This window comes from Carassius gibelio, chromosome B17, assembly GCF_023724105.1.
Source record: "Carassius gibelio isolate Cgi1373 ecotype wild population from Czech Republic chromosome B17, carGib1.2-hapl.c, whole genome shotgun sequence".
In the NCBI taxonomy this organism is placed as follows: domain Eukaryota; kingdom Metazoa; phylum Chordata; class Actinopteri; order Cypriniformes; family Cyprinidae; genus Carassius; species Carassius gibelio.
In genome coordinates, this window is record NC_068412.1 from 17,345,862 (window position 1) to 17,370,559 (window position 24,698).

Below are 24,698 nucleotides of genomic sequence, written 5' to 3' on the forward strand. Positions count from 1 at the left end.
GAGATGACAGATGAGGAGGAGGAGGAGAGTTTGGGGTGACATGAAGGGTCATTGCAGTGCTTTCCTCTGAACTGTGAACATTCAGTGCTTATGGCAATGACAAAGTGGCAGAGTTCATAACGCTGTATGAACATCTGGAAAGGGCATTTCTTGTTTTGAGGCCATTTCTGAACTGGCTTGGGATAAACTGTTCATTGAATCCGTCAGAGGATTTTTGGTGCTAATAAGGACATAAGGGAGAATCAAATAATTAATTAGTTAATGCGTAAATTACTTTGAATATTTCAAATATATTATTATCCATTGTAATAAATGCCTTCTCTGAATTTTTTATTTTTTTGCATTTGTATTGAAAACTTAAATCTCTAGTGAATTACTCCATATCTATGCACCTTTAAAAGGATATTTCAGCCAAAAGTTAAAAATCTACATTATTTTCTGTCTTCTGAGGGAAAAAATTCAAAGAATGTTTGAAGTGTCTTGGTCCATACAATGAAAGTCAGCAGGATCAGAAATAACATATAATACTCCAATAATATACATTCATTGGCCACTTTATTAGGTACACCTTGTTAGTACCGGGTTGGATTAAATTTCCAGTGATTCTGAAATTAACAGTGAAGATGAATAAATGATGAAGCAACTTTCATTTTCAGGTCAACCATTCCTTTAACTGGGAATGATAATCATTGTTTACGCACTCTCATGTTGTTCAAAACCAAGAAAGAAAGAATTTCTGAAACTGAAAGACCAGACCAGTTAAACTCAAGACTCCAATTCCAAAACAACAAGGTGAATAAATGATGGTAAAAAAAAATCTTCTTTTTGAGTGAACTTTGCCTTTAAGAAAGTTTTGTAAAAGAAAAACTTACTGTTCTCTATTTATCCCCAAAGGCAAAGTCAAGTGCAAAACAAAAACACCATTAAACCAAGTAAAGTAGCATGAGCTCTGGATGACTGGAACTGTGCATAGTTACTACAAACCATCTCAATTACGATTCCCCACAATATTGACACTCTGTATTGACATGTAACCACTGACATGTAACCGGCTGGGCTTAACTCACAATGTGTCGAAAGGGTGAGTGAAAAGCCAAACAGGAAATGACAATGAGGAATGCCATCTGTGCAGTGCCACCTCGAGCTGCTGGTGTTGCATCAGACGTGCTGTACAGGTGACACATTACTAACAAAGTGTACAGCAAGACTGTAGCCTGACAAATCAACTGCTGCCATGGATACAGAGACTTTTGCAATCTCAGCCAGACAGTTAGCTAAGACTGGCATTTCTATGATTCTCTAGTATGGTTTCATTAAGAGAGAGAGAGAAAGAGGGAGAGAGCAGATGTTTGTGCACAGTGAAATGTGACTTACTGTCCCCCACAGGTACAATCTGTCTCTAACCTGCTATCAGACTCTCATTCCCCCCTCAGTGTTCTGAGCTAGTGTCCTGGTCCAGTCACACACTCAGACAGCTGCGGGCATGTGTGTGTGTGTGTGTGTGTGTGCGCCAGCTTAATGCCTGTCATTTATTTAATAAGTTGCTGGTGATTGTAAGAGAGACCCAGGAGAAATCTGACAGGAACGAGGATGCTGTTCTTTCTCAAAACCCGAGAGTTACAGGAACACTCAAGAGGAATAAAGACACACATCTTTCTGCTCTGTACTTGTGTGTATGTGAATGTGTGCCAGATATAAAATGAAAAAGGGTGCAAAAATAAAGGAGTGACAGAAGTAATGATGATAATGAAAAACATGCAGAAAAAGTGACAGGTTTTATTCCTTTCCTGTCTATAAATGTATTTGTTTTTTATTTATTTATATGTTGTCACGAATGAAAAAAAAAACTATTTAGGACCTCATGACCGTGTCAGGAATTATTTTTTGAAGCTATCCTTTACAGTATGACAGGTAATACCATTATCAATGGCAACATACTGTAGTTGCAACAAGTGCTTTTTTCACATCTTCCTTTTTATTTTGATACATTTAGCATGATGGTATGCATGACACAAAATGGTAAACTGCTTAGTGAAGTAAAAAATGCATTTAAATTTAATTTTAAATGGCTAGGAGCCATTAAGAGATATAAAAATAAGGGTTAAAATGAATAAACATGTTATAGTCCATAGAAAAAAATTAACTTGGACTGCAGATAAAAAATTCCTGCGATGGTAAAGTTGAATTTTCAGTCTTTAGTGTCATAAGACCCTTGAGAAATCATTCTAATATGCTGATTTGGTGCTCAAGATAATTATCAATGTTAACAACAGTTTTGCTGCTTAATATTTTTGTGGAAAGTGGGTTCTTTCAGGAATAGACCGTTCAAAAGAACAACATTTATTTAAAATGAAAAGATCATAACATTGTAAACATTATAAATGCATTTACTATTGCTTTCAAACCATTAAGTGTGTTTTCGCTGAATAAAAGTATTAATTTCTTCCCAAGAAAAAAGTAATTCATTTTGCAATACTGCTTTAATTTTTGTCTTCCAGCTAAAAAGATAGGAATATAGTATAGTTTTAAGCAAATCTGCAACTAATAAAAAAAAATGGAACTCTTAACTAATATTTCATATCCATGTGTTAATTTATTCGTTAAGCTGCTGTGTAATATATCGTATAGCATACAGTCAAGACTGTAAATTGTCCCTTACATACTGTATTTAACATGCTTTAAAGAAGAATGCTGAGAAACGTCCCAAAAATGTCAATTACCTCCATTAAAAATGCAGCACCTCTGGTAAGGCAGCATTAACAGCAGGAGTTCTTAGAGAAAAAGTCAAACAACAATCAACAGATTTTGATCCTCCATCTGCTCACATACTTTCCCTCTCCGAACGCCTTCCACTCACTCAGAGACTCTTAATAATGAGTAACTCACCAGACTCTCAGCTAATGCACGTGTTACCCCTGACTGTGTCAGAAAGAAAGAGCAGCAGGCACCAGATGTGAAGGCTGCATCCACCCCTACCCACTTTTAGACTGACCCACTTTCAGTTTTTAACTGTAATTGTTGGTTGGAAAAAACTGATCAATCCAAAGATGAGTCATACTTTGACTCATCCATGATTCTTATTATTTGCTGTCCGAGAGCATGGGTGTGTCTCAAACCCCAACATCTGAACTGTCGCCTCATTATTTACTGATTGGAAATGAAAGAAAAACCATTGAAGAAAATGTGAATCAAACATTATTGTTTAGTGATGTTCAGTTGCCAAGCAACAACTCCTACCAGCACAGTACCAGTAACATTCTGGATGGAGAGAACTATAGAAAATGATGGAATTGTTAGGAGAGTTGTAGAATTTTTAAGAAATGCTTTTGTAGATGAAGAAAATTATCAGTGAATAATGACTTAAATTTCAGTCTGTTCCTCACTTTAAACTTAAACATCCTAAGTCGTGAAAATATTCTAAATGAAACACATAAATTGTATGCTCCTTTTATAGTGCTTTTTGTCTTCTTATGACCTTGACATCCCACAGTCACTATAACCATCAGTGTATAAGAAATATGTACATGAAAGTTCACCCTAGGGAATATTTTACAAAGAGAAAAAAATAAAAGAATAAAATAAATTGGGCTAAACTATTTATTTAAAGGACTAGTTGACCTAAAAATTAAATATTTCCATTATTAACACACCATCGTGTCAATCCAAACCTGTATGACTCTTCTGTGGAACAGAAATATTTATATAAATATTAATCTTCAGTGTATTTTGTCCAAACAATGAAAATCAAAAGGGTTCAGTGTAGTTTTGCACCTCAATGCCTTTCATTGTATGGACGAAAACAGTTCTTCAAAATAGGGCTGGACGATATGACCTAAAATTTAAAATTTCCATTAATTAAACATTTTACCTAGATTATGATTGATGAATGATTATTTTATTTATTTAATTGTATAGTTCACTGATAAGGTCTGTACTGTAAATATGCTCAACTATTAAAGGCAAATACATTTCTTGTCTTTCTGATTTTAAAATAACTGAAGGAAACAAATTATTTATGCTTATTTATTGAATATTTCAAACAACTGAAATCAAAGCACACCTTTCTTGAAATGAAAACGTCTTCATTTCTGAAGAGTCACATTTCAGTTTGAATGAAAAATTGATATTTTCACATTCAAATATTTAAAAAGCATATTTGTATGCTGTTCTTGTTGCCTAGATGTCTTGATGTTTCCGTTCTTGCTTCCATGCCATTGGACTGGACAGAGTCACGACCACACACGCGGAAGTATGTTATATATATTTTTTTTTAAGGGAGGGTCAGGGTTGTCAATGCGGGCTGTTGCCAAGGGTTGTTTTTTAGTCTGTTTTATAATTAAATTGATCATCCTTCCTTCCAGGAAAAAAACATGATTTGGCTAGTTTTGGTCTTGTTTTGAATAGCATTCAGCTTGTCTTGTTTCGTGGGCCTGCCAACACTGAGGGAAGAATTAACACGAAATAACTGACGGGGTCAAAGTAAGTCGATTAGAATTTCAGAATTTTTGTTTCAGTAATTTTTGGATTAATCGTCCAGGCCTACTTCAAAACCTTCTTCATTTTTGCTCCACAAAAGGAAGAAAAAAGGTTATGGTGGGTAAATAATAATAATAGGGGTTTTTTTTCGGGGGTGGGGGTGGGGGGGGGTCAATTATTCATTTATTAATATAATGTCAGCAAGTTCACGGTTAGGAAAGGAGGAAAGGATGTGACGTGTATCCTATACTCAGAATTTCTCTCTAACATTAGGCCACGACTGCCCCAGTTAGCTGCATATGAATGCGTGTGGATTTGTTCATAGTACTTGCTGGTTTATGTTTATACTCAGGGGAATTTTTTTACATTTTATTTTTTGAAAACTCTCAACTAATTACACACTCCTCTGAGCCTTTCTGCAGCTTTTAAACAAGCAAACATCACAGGCAAAGTTTTCAGAAAACAGGCCAGAGGCAGAGGAAGGGGGGATGTGTGCCTTCTCCTCACAAATCTCAATTTATCAGCCTTGCGCTCAAATTCGGTCCTCTGCCTATGTTCAGCGTTTATCTGGACAAGGACTTTCAGATTTCGGATGCAGCAGGGCGTCAATAAAGAGCTCTAAAGTGCTCTCACACCTAATAACAGACTCTATGTTAAACAAGGGTAGAACAGCCATCTGAGACTCTCTCGGTCCTTAGTAACCTAGCAACCAACGATAACACAGTTTGCCGCTCCGACCAATGCCAATGGAAGTCCTAAGTCAATCGTAGGTGAGGGGAACGGTCTCATTACCTCAGGCGAAGAACAAGATGTAACCTGAAAGCGTGTTTGTGTAAGTGCTTACCTTTCACATGAATGAGTTAAGATGCAAACAGAATAAACCAACACAAAAAAGTGTTGAGATAACCGTTTCTGATCTAGTTGCCATGGTGATATTCAGAGCTGAGGTGTTCCTGAGTGTGTTAGCATCTCCCATTGCATATGCTAATTTAATATGATAACACACAAACACTAAATGCTAATTCCTCAAAAGAAGCCTGGCAGAGCTGATCTGAATCCTTCATGTTTAATAAAAGATCTCTTCATCTTCTCAGATCGCTGTTTGTGCCAAAGATCTTCATGCCTGAGGGAGCTGGACCTGAGCCAGAGGTTAAACCGAACCTGTGTTAGGCTGTGATTACAAGAAACATTAAAGTGAAGTTCAGCTAACAGCCAGCGGCGACTGGAATTGCGCAGCACTTTTACTGCTCCATCACACAATTCAGCAGAGATCCACAACGCGAAATTTAGCTGAGCAGCTGGAGAAGCATCAGGGAGGGATTTGCCAGGACAGGAGATGTTTTGTGTGGTACTGTGCAAGAAAGATAAGCTTGATGTATATTGTACATTCAAGGAATATACTGTCTATACAATATAGGATTTGTGTGTGTTTGGTTGTTAAAACTGTTTGGCTTGGAATTAAAAAGAAACACCAGTTGTCAGCTGCCAATCTCAAACTCTTGTTATCTACTTAGACCAAAGAGTCGAGGTTTGGTTGGTTAGCAAAGTCCAGTCTTCAGGACTGAAGAACTGACTGTTTTTCACATCTTGATTTATAATGTGAATTAAATTGACTGAAAGTCAGTTTATGGAAGTAAAAATCGTAATAATTTCCTCCCTGGGGGAACAATGACAAAATAAACTTTAAAGACAGGCCTACAGTGAGTATCAAGGTTGTTAATCAATTGAATATGCATTTTTTGAAGCCAGCAGCCCTCATTATTTAAACTTAATTTTTTTATCAAGCCCAACAGGAAGTCCAAGTGAAAAGTGTATTACCTACAATTCTGCCAATGAGACTCCACCAATCAGAGACTATAGACGGTTTCAACGGCAACAACATAAACAAACGTTACTGCGCACACGCGTTTTGTGGACCTAACTTAACTTCCGGTAGACTTCCAAATAGAATCAATAACAACAGCCAAGTCCCTCTAGAGTAGATATTTTTGATAACAAACAAAATATGTTTGCTGTGTGGATCAGGCGGACTTAATGAAAATGCAAATTCATTCTTTGCCAGCAGGAGATGTTTTAAAGCATTGACATAAAGCGCGAGAAATAGAGTTTTCCCCAGTAACAGCTGTAAACAAAGCAGAGCTGGTACGCTCACACGCTGCTTTATCAGGCATATAACATGCAAGTCTTCCTTCAGAAATACAGCGATATAAAAACACCAGTGCCTCGCTTTGATATTTAAACATATAAATGTAAGAAATTATTATTATTAAACGTGCAGTACGTAACGTTACTCATGTTTATTAAACAAAGCCTTTTTGAAAAGTTTTGAAAAGTTTTAAAATTCGAGTTTCCAAAAATAAATAAATGTATGAGAAATACATCCCGCAGCACAACCACCTGAGCCCAACTTCAGTCTACTCATCACCTTGAATTTAACTGCGTTTGTAGAAGGCACTGCAGCCAACAGACCGGAAGTTAAATTAGGTCCAGGCGCGTGTGCCTGAAGAAACAGTCTATAACAAGCAAAACGCCCAAAAAATCTTTAAGGTGCAGTCACACTATACTATTCGTTCCATTGATGTTCATGCAAAGAAGTTTTGCCCTTCTACAATTCTGTATTTCTGTGTGACCAATAGAAGATTGATATGTCACGACATGACCTGAAAGTTATTGTGACGCGACATAAAGCCAAGTGCACATATACACCCACATGCGTGTTTTGAATGAGGAAATGTAATCGTTTTTTTGGGTTTAGGGCATAGGCGTGAGCATCTCAACCAGCACTTCATGTACAGTAAATAGTACCATCAGTACAGTAAAACAGTATACCATTGCTCAGCCTTTTCAAACTTCTTTTTGCCCCCAAATGCAGAAATGAAAATGTAGTTCGTTTGAAGTATATTGGGGCCTTAACTATTTTCATTACATGATCACTACTACTTTGTCTGGAATTACAAACCATTTGATACGTAATGAGTATTTATGTGTTTTAAACATAAATTACAGCAGCTTCCATCTCTGAAGGATGAAGGCTGTCAAACAAACACAACTTTTAGCCAATTACTTCAGTAGGTGTTTACTTCCGAGTACATAAAATTATAAAGGGACATCAGAGAACAGTACAAAATAATAAAAAGGCAGTTCATGACCTCTTCAATTCATATAACTTGATTGCATTTTTGCAAGTTAATTTCACAAGTGTAAAACTGGCAGTATAGTGGCTATAGTGAAGAACAGAAGTTCCCGGAAGACTGTTAAAGCAGTGCAAGGCTTTCACCTGGTATAATAGGTCTCCTTGGTTTAGACAAACACACTTTGAATGCTTTAGTAAATCGAGCCCACGTGGTGCTGGACATATTACAATATAGTTGTGTATAGCCCTGATGAGAGCCCTTCAAACCAAGCGCACACACAGCTCTGTGTTGTGGGTGTCTCCTGCTGTCTGTACAGATGTTCAACAGGCTGATATCAGAGAGCCCTGTGGATACAAAGCTACTCAAGTGCAGTGAGCCATACATTTCCCTAGTAACTTAATCCACCGTCTACATAAACACATACAAGTGAGCATGCAAAGATCAAATACCTATATGCTTTCTAATATGCCCAGGTGCATAAATAAACACTTGCATATTGATTCAGGCTGCATGGAAATGGCCAGTTTTAGCTGGTCTTGTTTTATGGCTTTAGAAGAGGTTTTCTGTGCAATGCCATCTCACATTTTCCGATCCCTTTGCCTATGTTTCTCCTATATCCTCTCTCACTTTCCTATATATAATAGAGTCAAAAGGGAAAACATTAAACAATAAAAGAAATCTCAGTCAGGTGTGAAAGCTAGCCAAGGGAACACTGTCTCTGAAATGTATCTAATGCAAATAGTGCTGTTGACTTTGAGACAGACTCTAGAAAGGCATATGTTGTTTGTTTGAATAAACTTGGCAACTGATCTGGGGGGATTCACATTTGGTAACAACTGATTTAAATGTACCACCATATTTAATTTGATGCAAATGAAAACAAGGCTGTGAGGGATAGAAGTAGTTCAATGCTTCACACTGCCACAACAAAACATGTTATTTCTTAAAAGTATATATTTTACCCATAAATGTAATGTAATTACAGGTGCATTAATAAATTGGAATGTTGTGGAAAAGTTCATTTATTTTAGTAATTCAACTTAAATTTTGAAACTCGTGTATTAAATAAATTCAATGCACACGGACTGAGGTTGAGTAAATACAGGTGCATCTCAATAAAGTCTTTGGTTATTTGAATTGTGATGATTTTGGCTCACATTTAACAAAAATCCACCAAATCTAAAAAAAAAAAAAGTAATAAAAAATAAAAAAATAAAAACATTTTTTTAGTTAATTGTTGATCTTCTGTAAAGTATGTTCATTCACTGTACATGTACTCAATACGAAGTAGGGGCTCCCGACGTGGCATGGAGGTGATCAGTTTGTGGCACTGCTGAGGTGGTATGGTATAGATTCTCTCTGGGGTTCAGGTCTGGTGAGTGCTGGCCAGTCAAGCACACCAACACACACCAACACCATGGTCATTTAACCAGCTTTTGGTGCTTTTGACAGTTTGGGCAGGTGCCAAATCCTGCTGGAAAATGAAATAAGCATCTTCAAAAAGCTGGTCAGCAGAAGGCAGCATGAAGTACTCCAAAATTTCTTGGTAAACGGGTACAGTGACTTTGTTTGTTTTTTTATAAAACACAATGGACCAACACCAGCAGATGACATTGCAACCCAAATCATCACAGACTGTGGAAACTTAACACTGGACTTCAATCAACTTGGGCTATGAGCTTCTCCATCCTTCTTCCAGACTCCAAATTAAATACAAACCTTGCTCTCATCTGAAAAGAGGACCTTGGACCATTGAGCAACAGTCCAGTTCTTCTTCTCCGTAGCCCAGGTAAGATGCCTCTGATGTTGTCTGTGGTTCAGAAAATTCCTTGACATGTCTTTGTTGTGGCTCTTGATGCTTTGACCCCAGCCTCAGAACATTCCTTGTGAAGTTCATCTTTTTTTCCACACTTTTTTCTTCCACTCAACTTTCTGTTAACATGCTTCGATACAGCACTCTGTGAAAAGCCAGCTTCTTTGGAAATTAATGTTTGTGGCTTACCCTCCTTGTGAAGCGTGTCAATGATTGTCTTCTGGACAAATGACAGATCAGCAATCTTCCCCATGATTGTGTAGCCTAGTGAACCAAACTGAGACCATTTTGAAGGCCCAGGAAACCTTTGCAGGTGATTTGAGTTGATTAGCTGATTGGCATGTCGCCATAATCTAATTTGTTGAGATAGTGAATTTGTGGGTTTTTGTTAAATGTGAGCCAAAATCATCACAATTAAAAGAACCAAAAGACTTAAACTACTTCAGTCTGTGTGCATTGAGTTTCACAATTTGAGTTGAATTAATGAAATAAACTTTTCCACGACATTCTAATTTATTGAGATGCACCTGTATTTACTCAACCTCATGTTGCTCTGCACAAATTTTCAATTTAAAAAAAAAAATATTGCACAGTTTTTGTCTTAAAATTAGATTTCACAGGGACCATAGCTGTCAATCTCCAAACTCAGCAAAAAAGCGGTTTCATAAAAGTAGTGGTTTCAGAAATGTGGAGCCACTTTTTTTGTTACAGTTTATTCTTATGTGGAGCTTGTCAGCCCCTGGTAACTATGAACTTCTAATACAATTTCTACCTGGAGTTTTTTCAATAGAAAAATTAACAGCATATGGTTGTGAAATGACATGAGCCCGAGTAAACAATACTGTTTTAATTTCTGGGTGAACTGTTCTCTTAACAACAGTCTGAATCCTTCCTAATGTAACATATTAATCCTGCATTATACTTGTTATGCATATAAAAGAACCTCTCCAAACATAATAGCAGAAAACTTTCAGATCTACCGCTGTGCAAAGATATTAGCTCCAAACCTGTTAAATGTAAAAGCATCCATTAGCCTGGGCCCTGCAGTGGTTCTGGTAGAAGAGGCAGCATCTGTGTGTGCTCGGACACATCCAAGAGGCTGTAGAGAGATTAGCAGTCTTTGCTCTGCCATGATTAGTGCTAACAGCCATGTAGTTGCACACAAGGCTAGCATCTGCTCCTTACAAATGGTGCTCAATTCTGCTTCAGCTTGATTCATTAAAAAGGTTTTTTTTTTTTCGTGTTTACTCTGGCCCGAGAATGGAAACCCAAATCGACTATGACTTTGTTTGAAAGTGTAGGCTTTCTGCAGACCAAATCACTCCGCATCAAAATAGAGGAAAGTCATGTAAGAGGAGGGTGAAGTCAGTTTAATATTAAAAATGAAGTGTCGGCTTCTGGCAAACAGAGTAATAATACCTTGATGTGGTTAGCCACGTGATTTTATTTAAAGCCCTTCTCTGTAGGAGTGGACCAGAAAACAAATGGAGTCAAGGTATCTTTTCAAAGACCATTTGGTGCAGTTTGAGCCTGGTGACCGACATTCATTTTCCATTTGATAGGATAAAACCAGAGTGTCATTTCAATCTACTTTAAAGAGAGAAAAAAACAGAGAGCAGAGCAGGATTATGAGCACCCAAAGGCCCCAAATGGTGAGATGTTTCCATTACAGTTTTACAGAATGAGTGAATGTCTGGCAAAATCAATACTCGGATCTTATCTTTTGATTAAACTGGATTTATTGCAAAGGATGCCCTGATATTACAATTGGTTCCAATAAGCCAATAATTATTTTCATGTTATTTTATATTTTGTAAATAAATTATATATAAGTGTTTGTTTACATAACATATTTATGTGTACTGTGTATATGTATGTATGTATGTATGTATGCATGTATACATGTATATATATATATATATATATATGATTGTCTTAACGTGTACATCTATACTCATATCATTTGTATTTTATATAAATACAGTATATTTAATATATTAACACAAATCTTTATTTAAATAAGTACATGCATGTGTGTGTATTTATACTATATACATACTAAATATACAAAGTTCACACACATACTGTATATTTTGAAAACAATACTTATTTTTGATGTGATTAATCATGATTAATCGCTTGACAGCACAAATATATAAATGGAAAATATTAAAATTATATAATGTCAAAAAAAACTTGAAGAAAAAACAAAGTCTGAATTTAAACCAATAAATGGCTGATATATAATCCAATTAAATTAAATGGAAACAACTACAAATTGGATAGTGTTTATAATATTTACTTGTGATTAAATTTAACAGTGTTATTAAATTAGTGATTTAAAGATCAACTTTAAGTGAGCATCTGATGATGGCAAATGTTGTTGAAATAGGGGAAATAAGTCTGAAATTTGTATATCTCATACGGTCTCATTCTGATAAATTAATCAAGCAATCAACGGAACAAAAAAAAATTTGGCCAATGACAAATATTCCACTAAAATATAATGTAGCAATAATGTAGCACAAGCTCTCTTTTTAGACACAAAGAAAAATGTGTCTAAAAGTAATAATATAATCAATTAACTTAATATCAGAAATGATACTAAATACAATCAATCACACATTTGTTGATAAAACAGTCAACTGAAAAGAGCAGAAAGCAGGGTCACACGTCTGTTATGAACATCGTTTCAGCTGGTTCTTCCTGCACCGACTGACGCAGCACTTTTTCACAGTGGCTTTCTTATATTCTCAATTAAGTCTCCAAGGAGGTTCTTCACTGCACCAACCTCATATCGGCTCAAACAGCTCCTCAGGGAGCACATGCCACCCTCCTGGTGGACACGTGTTATGTGAAGCAATTCAGAGTGAATAAATTATCCTCATGCTTCAGCACTGTGCTAGATTTCATCAAAGACTGACACATCATTGTTCGAGACACAGCTCTCTTCTGCCTTTCACTTTTACAATTCATTTACATAATACAATTCTTTTACAATTTACAGTTCATGGTAGATGCTTTCTTATCAAAAAAAGTGAAAGATATGAAAATGCAAGCCAGTCATTAAAAAAAACAGCAGGGAATTTTAACAACTTTATACAGTACAAGTTATTTCAGAGAAAACATCATCTTAATAATATGTATATGGGACCCTGGACCACAAAACCAGTCATACGGATCCTTTTTTTTATTTTTTATTTTTTTATTGAGATTTATACATCATCTAAAAGCTGCATAAATAAGCTTTCCGTTTATGTATGGTTTGTTAGAATAGGACAATATGTGGCCGAGAACATACTATTACAACTATTTAAAAATCTAAAACATTGCCTTTAAAGTTGTCCAAATGAAGTTCTTAGCAATCCATATTACTAATCAAAAATTAAGTTTTGCTATATTTATTGTAGAAAATTTACAAAATATCTTCATGGAACATGATCTTTTCTTAATATCGTAATGATATTTGGCATAAAAGAAAAATCTTAATTTTGACTCATGAAACGCTTGCATTCATTTTAACACAAATTCTCCTTTCTAAGATTAGACAGGAAGATGCAACAATATAAAATCTGGCTTGAATCAATAGGATAACTATTTTCCTTTTATATTCGATAACCTGGTCAATATTGAAAGTCTATTTTTTTGTGTGTGTAAATAGTTAAAACACATGAAAAATCTAAGTAGGCCTATATCATTTATAATTTACTGTCCTGTAACTCCGGCTAAATGATTAATGAAGTACATGTTAACTTTAATGTGAACTAAAATCATTAGTTGGCCATGAAGGAATTTGGGCATAGCGGCGACAACTGTGGCAACAATTGATATTTATTTTGAGATTTGCTTAACAGTGCCATTAAATTATTATTATTATTATTTTATTATTATTATTACCTTTATGTGAGCTTTAGATGATGGTACTGTAAATGACATGAAATTTACGGAAAATGGAAGAAATCTGACAGATACTGATTAAGTAAGTTATGCAAACAATATATTTTATACCCCTAATTAGGCTCATTATAGATTCATAGTTCAGTGATTTCCAATTTGTAAGATCAATGCTAAAATAAATGAAAAAAATACCACTGAAGACACGAGTGAAGTATTAAGACAGATACTAAAATAAAGTCATGAAATGTCATTATGTAAACAGCAGTGAGAAAACTGAAGTGCTGTTGTATGAATAAGGCAAACCCATAAGTAGGTTATTTTAATAGGTTAGTAAGTTGATCTCAAAAATGTAAGCCTGCTTTTCACTGATTGTATGACTAGTGTTCTGGCAGCTCTGAAAACAGACAGAGAGCGAGATTAGAGGGGAGGTGGTTTTTAAATCACAAAGGATCCATGCTGGATAGCATTTCGACAATGAACAAAACAACAAGTTATATCTTAATGCGAGAACTTCCTTAAGTTTTGACATGTCTGTCTCCAACAGAGCTGAAGGCAATGAGATATTTTCCCTCTCATTGAAAGGGACATGAAGGAGAAGTCTGTCAGACTATGTCAAAATCCTACTGTGCCAGTTACCAGTTCAAACTTTTCCCCTAGAGTCACACAACCATCCAGCAAACACAGAACAGCCCTCAGCCAGGTCACAAGCACATCAGCAAATCAGCATCTGAAAACAGGTCAAAATAAGGTCATCAGAGATTGCATAAAATACACAAGAATTCTACAACACGAGCTGAACTTTATCTGCAGCGTTTCTAAACAGCTCAGACTGATTTAATGGCATAATCAGCGGCATTACAAATGACACAATCACTAAACTAAAGAGTTAAATCACTCTATCACACTTTCCAGAGGATCTAACACAATCTATTTGGCCCTTGCAAGGTCAACAGAAAACTGTCACCCGCAGAGCCCCGAAGCCCTAATAAATGTCTCAATTTATCAGTCTTCAGCGTAACTGTGTGGGTGTGTATGTGCTCTCTGGGTCCGTTAGTATTTGCCTGTCTCATAAACATGACCATGTGGCTCTCGCTGTGCTGCTGCCGCCCCACTCGGCTAACCACTCAGCCTCTTATTTCCCAGCATGCATCTGGCAGCCGTCACAAACTATCTCAGTGAGGGGGGCTTGGAGAGAGATGCCAGAATACGAGTAAACTTGTTTGTCCTCCTGACTTTTAGAAACATTTTTATGTTAAAGGTGTTAAACTCTTGGCACACAAATACTTACACAAATGCATCTGCAGATAATATTGACACAAAGGTGTGTGATGATTATGACGATGATCACATCTATGTGCGCAGAAAAGGTTCTCAAATAAAATGTATACTGGAACAGGATGTGTGATTTACATCTACACATAAATGTATTAAGAATATGAGTACATAGATGTATTCTCATCCTCATTTAAGTGTTAGCAAACCTGAATTATTCTAAAGTGCATGGCTGCAGTTCATTTGCATAATATACGGGCAAATTATTCTACAAAACCCCATAGGCGCTTATATCACAACCTGGACAGCCAGCATTATTAAATGCATCTTTTTCGGCCCCAACAAACTCTTTTTATATAAACCAAGAACACAGACGATCAACAGTCTCATCCCAGATCAATCTATGATGCATATCATAAAAAATACTGTAGTAAAAAAAAAAATTGTATTACAATTTAATTTTAATATATATATTAAAAAAAAAAACATTTATTATTGAGATGGCAAAGCTGAAGTTTCAGCAGCCATTACTCCAGTCTTCATTGTCACATGATCCTTCAGAGATCATTCTAATATGCTGATTTAGTGTTTATGAAATATGTATTATTATTATTATTATCAATGTTGAAAATGTTGTCCTGCTTTATATTTTTGACGAAATCGGGTTCTTTGATGAATAGACAGTTAAAAAGAACAGCATTTACATGGAAAATAAATCTTTTGTAACATTATAAATGTATTTACTGTCACTTTTTGATCAATTTAATTCATCCTTGCTCGATAAAAATAATCATTTATTTCATAAAAAAGTACTGACTGCATTTAAATACTATGTGCAAAGTTATAGTGCAAAAGAAATTGGGCAAAGTGCCCAATTACTGATGTCTCCTGATTTCTGCCTGTCAGCATTCACACACAGGTCTTGGACACAAATACATTCCTACACACAGTTAGTGAATGGACCAAGGTGAGAGCAGATCTATCGTAGCTGTTGAGGCTTGTGTTGTTGCCAAAAAACAAATCAGAGCGGAATCAAATTTGAGGTGCCCTAAGACAAATTACATGCTAGAATAAAAAAAGTAAATCAGTCTTGAGAGTGCTATTGACAGAGAAACACCAAAATATCACCCCATGCGAGGGAAAGTCAATATTTAAATAAAAAAAAAGATTTGTCAGTTTGACTATTAAAAAAAAAAAGGACTATACTTGGGCTCCGGCAGCCTTTATTGGCTGAAGGATATGCTTGTCTGCAAAACTGTGTGGGACAATTTTCTTTCTTGCTCTGAAGTATGTCAAATAACTCTTTTCTTGCTACCTGAGTTTACACTGACAGAACAGAAATTGTATTTCTTATAACAGTCGGACTCTGAGTGTGACAAAGAACATTCCCAAGAAAAACTGAGAAGGAGATGACATTTACTTTATCCTTGCTCTTGAAGTGTCAAACAGAGATCGCTCATGTCTGAACATTTCAGAATAGTGGAGGAACTGTATATTACCATGTTCTAAAATGTAACTCATTGTCCAAAAAGCATAAGGTCAGATTTCCAATATAAAGCAGAGACAATTACAGCCACATTGATTGCTTTTACAGTATTTGGATATGGTATTTTACTCCACTTACAGTACCTCAATAGCCTTATGTAATCAGCCAGTGTTTGCGTGTTAAAAACCAATTGGAGTCCTTTGGGAAACTGGGAAATATGTGTTTACTGTAAATGGATTTTCAACCAACAATTGTGTGGTGTATCTTACTAGAACATATGTTAGTACCTGCACCGTTGGCAGTAAATATATTATAGCCATCAGTATGTCCAAATACTGTGTGTTATTAATGAACTCCAAATCATAATAAGAGCGTCTTTAGTGAACTGTAATTACAACAATCTGAGTGTAGCATTCTAAGCCAGCGGGCTAACGGACAGATAATTGGTATATTATCAACTCGTTAGGCTCAGAGCTCATTAAACGTCTACTTGTCTCCAAATTCTTGAAGACGGCACGAAATCGATTGACAAGCACAGATTTTCTTCATTTGTTGATGTATTTTCTATTGAAACCAAAGGTTGGGATGGTACATTAAAGGAGGAGAGATATTTTAGGAATAAAAACAGGCATGCCTATGCTTCAGGGAGCTATTCTGATTTGAACTGAGAATTTCTTTGAAATTTCAATTTAATTGTCATTTTTTGAAATTCACGAGAATTGAGAATTTTGAAGTAAAAATGAAACCTAACAGGGAGCCAGTATAGGGATTACAAAATTGGAGTGAAGTGCTTGCTAGTTCCAGACTGTCAGGACTCTAGCAGCTGAGTTTTGGAAATACTGCAGTTTATTTAGGGTGGTTTTTGAAACACCTGCAAGAAAAGTGTTGCAGTCATCGATGCAGAAAAAAACAACAATGTATTGATCAGCTTTTCAGCTACAGTAAAAAACAGCATGGGGCGTATTCGTGCAATATTTCTGAGAAGACAAAATGTTGTTTTAACAGTGTTCTGAACATGAGGGTCAAATGTTACATTTTTTTATTTATTTGTGCATTTAGCAGCCGATTTTATCCAAAGCGACTTACAGTGAATTCAGGCTATACAATGTTTTTTTTAAATCAGTATGTTTTTTCCCTGGGAATTGAACCCATGACCTTTTGCGCTGCTAATACAATGTTCTACCACTGAGCCACAGGAACACATTAGTGTCAAATATCACCCCTAGAAAAGCAAAGTTTGTCGAAACAAACCTTGAATAACGTCTTCAAAAGCCTCATTTGAAAGTTTTGGAAAAAAAGATGCAAAAAAAAAAAGAACAAAAATATTGAACAAAAGAACAATTGATACGACTTTAGCTAGATATGATGCTAGGAGGCTAGCTAGCTAGACAGACAGACAGATGTAGGATGTACTCATCAAATATACAATGTCAAATATACTCATTAGTATATTTAGCTTGCCTTCCTACAACAGAAATCCTGTGTATGTTTTAAATGTTTATACTGATATGAAATGTACACTAGTACATGGTAGGTCAAAGCTAAAAAACAAGGCAAAAATTGAATAAAAGTGGAATAAAAGGCTGAAAAGTGATGTTTATCTCAAGCTAAGAGCAGTCACAATATGTGCTCATTCTATTTAAACGTACAATCACAACAGCATATAATACTGCATTGTGAGAGAGAAAAACTCGTGAAAATAATAAGAGCTCTTGCACAGATTCATCTGAGAGTCAAGTGAGACAGTCGAGCTTCTGGCACTCATAAACAAAATGTAGGGCAATTAAGCTCCCAAATCCACAATGATACTGAAGTCCAGCTTTATGGCAAGTCAACATTTTTGCTACTTTCAACAAAAGAACTTCCTCTAAACTACACTGAATGCCCTGATCAGTGCCCCATCATCCTTTATTCTCTTGGTGATGTCTGGTGGATTCACAGCATGCAGTGAGAGGCTGAGGAGAGCGCAGGGGGCGTATAAGAGCTAGTATATCCCAGTGGTCCTCAGTGTGGGCAGCATCGACTGTCTGAAAAATACAACAGCAGAGCCCAGAATCATCTGTCAAGTTGTTTCCTTGTCACTTTACTCACTTTTAAACATACTGTATGTGATCTGCTCTGTCATTTTGAATAATTTTGACCCATATCCCGATTTTGGGTTTTATGCACTGAAGTTTGTTTTTGAAGGAAGTCTCTTTTGCTCACAAAGGCTGCATTTAGTTTATTAGAAATAAAAACCGTATTATTGTGATATTCTATTAAAATATAAAATAACTGTATTCTATTCAAATATATTTTACTATCTAATTTATTTCTATGATAGCAAATCTGAATTTTCAGCATTATTACTCTGTCACATGAGTCACATCAATCATTCTAATATGCTGGTTTCTTATTATTATCAATAATAAAAACACTTTTATTGCTTATTATTTTTGTGGAAACCATGATAAATAACTTTTCAGGATTGTTTAATGAATAGAAAGTTCACAAGAACAGCATTTATTTTAAATCAAATAACAATGTAAGTCTACTGTATGTAAGTCAATGTATGTCACTTTTGATCAATTTAACGCGTCTTAAAAAATCTGACCCCATAACATTTGAAGGTGTGGAATGCGTAATAGATTTGCTTAAGAGTGCATATGTTACAATATATTTAGCAATATGCTCTTTTCTGAAGTTTAAAAGCTGCATGTTTTTTTTGTTTTTTAATTGATCAAAATTAGCATTTTCCCAAAAAGTCCAATTGTAGCTAACGACTCATTTATACAGAGCGCTTCACATACTAACTATTACTACATCTTGTTTTAAATAACCTGCATTCATTGTGGTATTACATAATCATAAACATCCCGCTCGATCAAACATTTTCCTTTCTCCTTAATCTTTTCTTTCCAGCTGAAAAGAAATACAAGGTCACGTCACGGTGTTGTCAAGCTAATGCTAATGCTAATGCTAGAGGGTGAATGAGAGATTTTCCTGCTTCATTAGTCGCCCCGTAGGACCAAGAGATTATACACAGAAAAACAAGCTCCTGTCTCCGCACACACCCACCCACACACATCTCTCTCCCTCTCTTCTCCAATGTGCGCAAGGATGTGTGACTTTCCCACCCACTCTTTCGCTCTGTCTCTCTGTCACCTCCTCTTCTCTCTGCATGGAAGAGATAGAGTTTGTCTTTTGCTCCCTCTCTTGGCTTGCAGCAACTCTCAGATGCACATACAGCACATGCTGATACACACATGCATCTAGAGAAACACACTCCTCTGCCCTGCTCATACACACACCCACACGCACCAGTATACGGTAAGTCCTAAGAAGTAGCATCGCTGCTCGGCACGTATGCAGAACCATGCGAGAATCGCAGACTCCGCTGCCTAGCTACGTCTCCATGGCAACAAGAGCAGCACAGCCCTGTGTAGCACTGTCAAATAACAGGAATGCAATCCTCAATAGATAGATAGATAGAGAAAGTAAGATAAAAAAAAAAAACATGATGTGTTGCAGAACTTATTATTACCCAGCAACTCTCATCTCTAAAGGATTGTGAGACAGACCTGTCCTAACCTGTCCCCTTTCATGCACACTCTTTCATGCCCTCTCTTTCTTTCTTCCTCTCACTCTATTCACTCTTTAACTCACTTTTTCATAGCACATTTACAGTAGAGTGACGTCCTTCAGGAGGCAGATTACATCAACTCTAAGAGTGTTCTTAAACAGAGGCTCAAAAAAAGCTTTTTCAGACAACATTGTTCCCACGGCACTCGTGTGCGTCAGAACTTCGACTCTTCAGCTGCTTTAGGTCAAAGTCTCTTCCTCCTCGCACCATTTCTGCAGACGTCTGCGGGAACCTGAACAAGTTTGGGAGTGTTTTTCTTTTAAACCATCAAAGCATCCCGCTCTGCTGCTGTTGACATAGTTCATCATTTACTCATCGTTATGTCACTCAAAACCTATCTGACATTTACTTTATTATTTCTGTGAAGCAGAGAGGAAAAATGCAGTGGCCTATAGTGAAAAATAAATATACAAAAATATATTTGAAATACATTTATTCCATGCTAAGTATACTACAAATATATTAACATATTTGTATACTTAATACAAATAACATGCAATTGTACATTTAGTATACTAAAATGGTATAATTAAAGTACTAAATTGGAAGAACTCATTTTGTGCTTACTGCACTTTAATTCTGCATATGAAGTACTATATACTACCGATGTTATTTAAAGATCATACAATCCTTGTCTATAGTGATATTAGAACACATTTAAGGCTTATTATTAAGAAAGGTGCACTGTGCACAAGTGATACGCCCAATTAAGTTAAATTAATGTTAAGTAAATGTATTTTAAATATATGAATTTTTACTAGGATAGGCATACAGAAATATAAAAATTCTAAGCTGATAAATATTTGAAAGGTCCCCTTCTTCGTGATTCCATGTTTTCAACTTTAGTTAGTGTGTAATGTTGTTGTTAGAGTATAAATAATATCTGTAAAATTCTAAAGCTCAAAGTTCAATGCCAAGCGAAATATTTGATTTAACAGAATTCACCTACAAAAAACGACCCGTTTGGACTACAGCCCTCTAGTTCCTGTAGTAATGACATCACTAAAACAGTTTTTTGACTAACCTCTGCCCACATGAATTCACAAACAGGGGGGCGTGACCTTGTTGCGCTCCGACGGAGAGCAAGGAAGAGCTGTGTTTGTGTTTGTCACCATGTCGTTTGAAACGCTGTTATTTTCATCTCTGAGTCCAATCATCTTTGTTTGGGCTTCCCAGGGACATTGTACTAGGAGATTAATGGTTACAATTTATGTTTAACTCGCTTCCGGAAAATTATAATCCACATGTAAAACTATGTGCAGCAAATTTTGCTGAGGACAGCTCGCTGAGGACAACTTTCTCAATCAGTTTAATGCCGGATTCGCACAAAGATTATTCTTGAAAGATGGAGCAGTTCCCTCTTTATCTGGAGAAGGTGTTGTTTATGGACCACAACCGGAAAGTGTATTTTATTATTTAAGTTGGTGCGTTTAACAGTTTCTGTAACTTATTACACAAAGGGCAACGCTGTTTAGCTTTGTTAAATAGATGTTAGGGCTTTGCAAAAAAACGAATGCGATTTTCATTCGCATCTCGTCAGTAAAAACGCTCCTGTGACTATAAATACATCTCCAGCACATGCTCCTCCCCACTTGCTTCTCAAAACTACTCCAAAACTAGTCCAATCACGTTTCCAGGAGGGCAGCCTGCTCTCAGCTGCTGTCGAATCACAACACAGGTACCGCTGGCCCAATCAGAACTCGTTACGTATTTCTGAAGGAGGGACTTTATAGAACGAGGAAGACATCAGTCCGTTTTTATGACAGTGAAAACAGTGGTCTACAGGTGAATTGTGTGAAAAATACTGTGTTTTTTTTACAGGCGAAACATGAACACATGTTATATTGCACACTGTAAACACAATCAAAGCTTCAAAAAAGCGCGTAAAACGGGACCTTTAATATTATAGCTGACAACTGATAATAAAATTAGGATAAAAAAAGATACATCCAGTATTGGCTGAAAATAATAAATTAAACAATGATCCCTTTAACATCATGTTATTTTATGTCGATATCATTGGGGTTTATAGACAATTTAATGGACTATACAGAAACATGAAAACAAAGGCACCTCATCTTCACAGACTTCTGTTCATGTCTACTGCTGATAATCTTTATGCTGTGACTCACCTGCTCGTCATATGTCAGATGTTTGAGATGTGTTTACACATTCTTCACCCTAAAGACACCCTCAGATTTCCACACATTATTACAGTGATCAGTCTGACTGTAAACTGATGCATCAAGGCTTCGTTTTCATTCATTATTTAATTCCTTTATATAAAAATGAATAAAGTGGCATCAACAATTCCATAAGGGCACAAACCAGCCACTTTTTAAGTCCCATAAAGTCTGATTCTTCCATGCATTGTTGTGATTGGATGGTGCGTGTGACACGTCACTTAGTCAAACATTTATCCATTAATAGTGATGTGCTTGAGGACACTGGGAATAAACACTGAGTGAATGTGTGTGCAAAAATGTAGTAAAAATACATAAACAGTAAAAGAAAAATCCAGTAAAAATAGATAAACATCTTTGAAATAACAAATAAAATAATAAAAACTGTGAAAGAAATTATAGTTGTTTTCAGTGAATATTAGAATAATAATTGTATTAACTAGTCGGTTTTTCTTACCAAATTATGGAATCTTTTGTTCTTTTTTTACAAAAAAAAACTAAAACAAAGCTCCCTAAATTTTGCCTATAAACTAGAAAAAACATTGCCAGTGAACAATAAAACAACATAACTCATAAAAAAAACAACATAAAATAATTATTTTTTTTATCCTGATTTACTCATCATTGCCTTCATGTCGTACCTGTATAATTAAAAAAAGAACCGAACAGTTGCTGGTCCACATTGACATCCAATATAGGGAAAGAAAACTACAGAAGTCATTGGGGACCTTCAACTGTTTGTTTACCAGCATTCTTCAAAATATCTGCTTTTATGTTCAATATAAGAAAGAAACTCATCCAAGTTTGGAACAACATTTTTGTTAATCACTTTGTTTTAACAGAAAACAACAGAAACAAAGTGATTTTTACATTGGTCAGTCTATTTTAAGTGAATCACTATAAACACAAATACACAGCGCAGTTAACAGCAATCCAGTGATGAAGACATTGATCTGTTTTTGCTACTTGATCATCTCTCACTGAGACAAGTCTGAATTCCCAAGTGTGTGTGTATAAGAACTGTCATAAATATTTGATATATATATATATATATATATATATATATATATATATATATATATATATATATCAAATATTTATGACAGCTCTTATACATATATTATACATATATATATATACACACACACACATACATGTCGGTGTGTGTGTCTGGGTTGGTGGGTGGGTGGGTGGATGCGTGAGTGTGCGTGACACCTAAAGAGAGAGGAGAGGAGGGGGAATGCACTGCAGGAGCAAGTGTTTAGACCTGCAGTGCTTCCTCTTTCATTCTCTCTCTGTCTCTCTGCTGATATATATGGTAGGGCAGTGACAGAAAGTGCAGTAAATCCACTGAAGGCAATAGCCAGGAGCACACACACACACACACACACACGCAAACACACACACACACACACACACACACAAACAGACAATCACATACATTAAAAGTCCCTTTAGAATGGGGTTCATCTCTCGTTGTTAACACAGATCCAGCTGATATGTATCAGTAACTGGAGAAACGGACTGGTTTATGAAATATCTCCCATATTTCATACACACTCATACACACAATCTCAAAGATGAGCTTCCCTGCGTCCATTCACCCACACACACACACTCATGGACGGAGACTAACAGCCAAGTACATATGAATAAACTCCTCACCCACGGCTCAGAGTCTGTTTCACGACCCTGTGGAGGACGTCCCTCTTTCACAAGCAAAAACTGCTTATGTAAAGTCACCAAACCCACTCCCAGAATGCCCCAAAATACAAGTCTAAAAGTGGGAGAATTTCCCATTCAAGACTCACAGAAAGTACAGGTATGCTACACTCAGACCAAATGGGGTATGACAAGAACCTGTGGTAACATAAACAGCGGCACTTCCTGTTGAAATAAATGTCATTCACATCACCAGTCCTGTTTGTGAACCTCTACTGTCCCAAACAAGCTGCCCACCAGCACTACAAGTGCTGAACCTGTTCAGAACGAGGATCTCTTCTGAGCCAGCATGAGCGTTTCGGAGTTCCTGCTGTCTGAACGTGAGATTAGTTGAAGGGACCCACATCTGCCTACCTGTCAGGTGATGAGCGAGTCCGTTTGGCTGTGTTTGACTCGATCACACACAGGCACACGGTCATGGGTGTGGAGAGCTCTCACTCTTTTCTGCTTCACTCACTGCAGCACGCTTTGCTCTTCTGTCACACACATAGTCTCGTCCTTTCCCCCTCGATCAGTCCGCTTTCATTCAGGCACTCCAACCATGATTTAAAAAAAACGTGAGGAAAGAAAAACAAAAAAAAAGGCAGGGAGGATGTGATGCCCTCCACAGAGAAGTAGCAGTTGGCTGAGCGAAGGGCTCTCTACTGCAGCACAGCGCAGGAGACACACACACGCTTCACACACGCTCTGACTGATCTACTGAAACACAGCCACTCTGAAAACCTGGAGATGGAGTCTAGGAATGGTGGACAGGATCTGTGCTTCTCATTTAGTTTGATTTTCTTTCTCTCCTCCTATCTTTCTCTTTCTGTTAGACAGCAGAATCATTAAGCCCACTATGGTAAAACCGGTCTCACTCTATTTATTTTTCTTTTTTTTTGTCTCTCAAATGTGACCGTCTCCTCTGAGAGGAAACCACAAGTGACATTGCTTCCATCCTGGTCCAAACATGGGCAACTTCCTAAACTCGGGTGTCATGATAACATTCGGAAAGGGGGCGTTTTGAGAGAGAAAGAGATACAGAGAGAGTTGCAGCCTGTAGCTGTGCCACTGAACATGAAAGACAGAAACAGCTGAATGGAGATAAACATTT

General features: G+C 36.5%; 1 protein-coding gene across 2 annotated transcripts in view; it reads right to left on the bottom strand.

Annotated features, from left to right (window-relative positions):
• Positions 1–24,450, bottom strand: part of LOC127976630 (disks large-associated protein 2-like) — a 102,857-nt gene extending 78,407 nt beyond the window's left edge. For both annotated transcript variants that reach the window (XM_052581206.1, XM_052581205.1), the window contains exon 1: positions 23,960–24,450. The gene's annotated coding sequence lies outside the window, so the exon portion shown is untranslated. The remainder of the gene's footprint in view (positions 1–23,959) is intronic.
• Between the last annotated feature and the right edge of the window lie 248 nt (positions 24,451–24,698).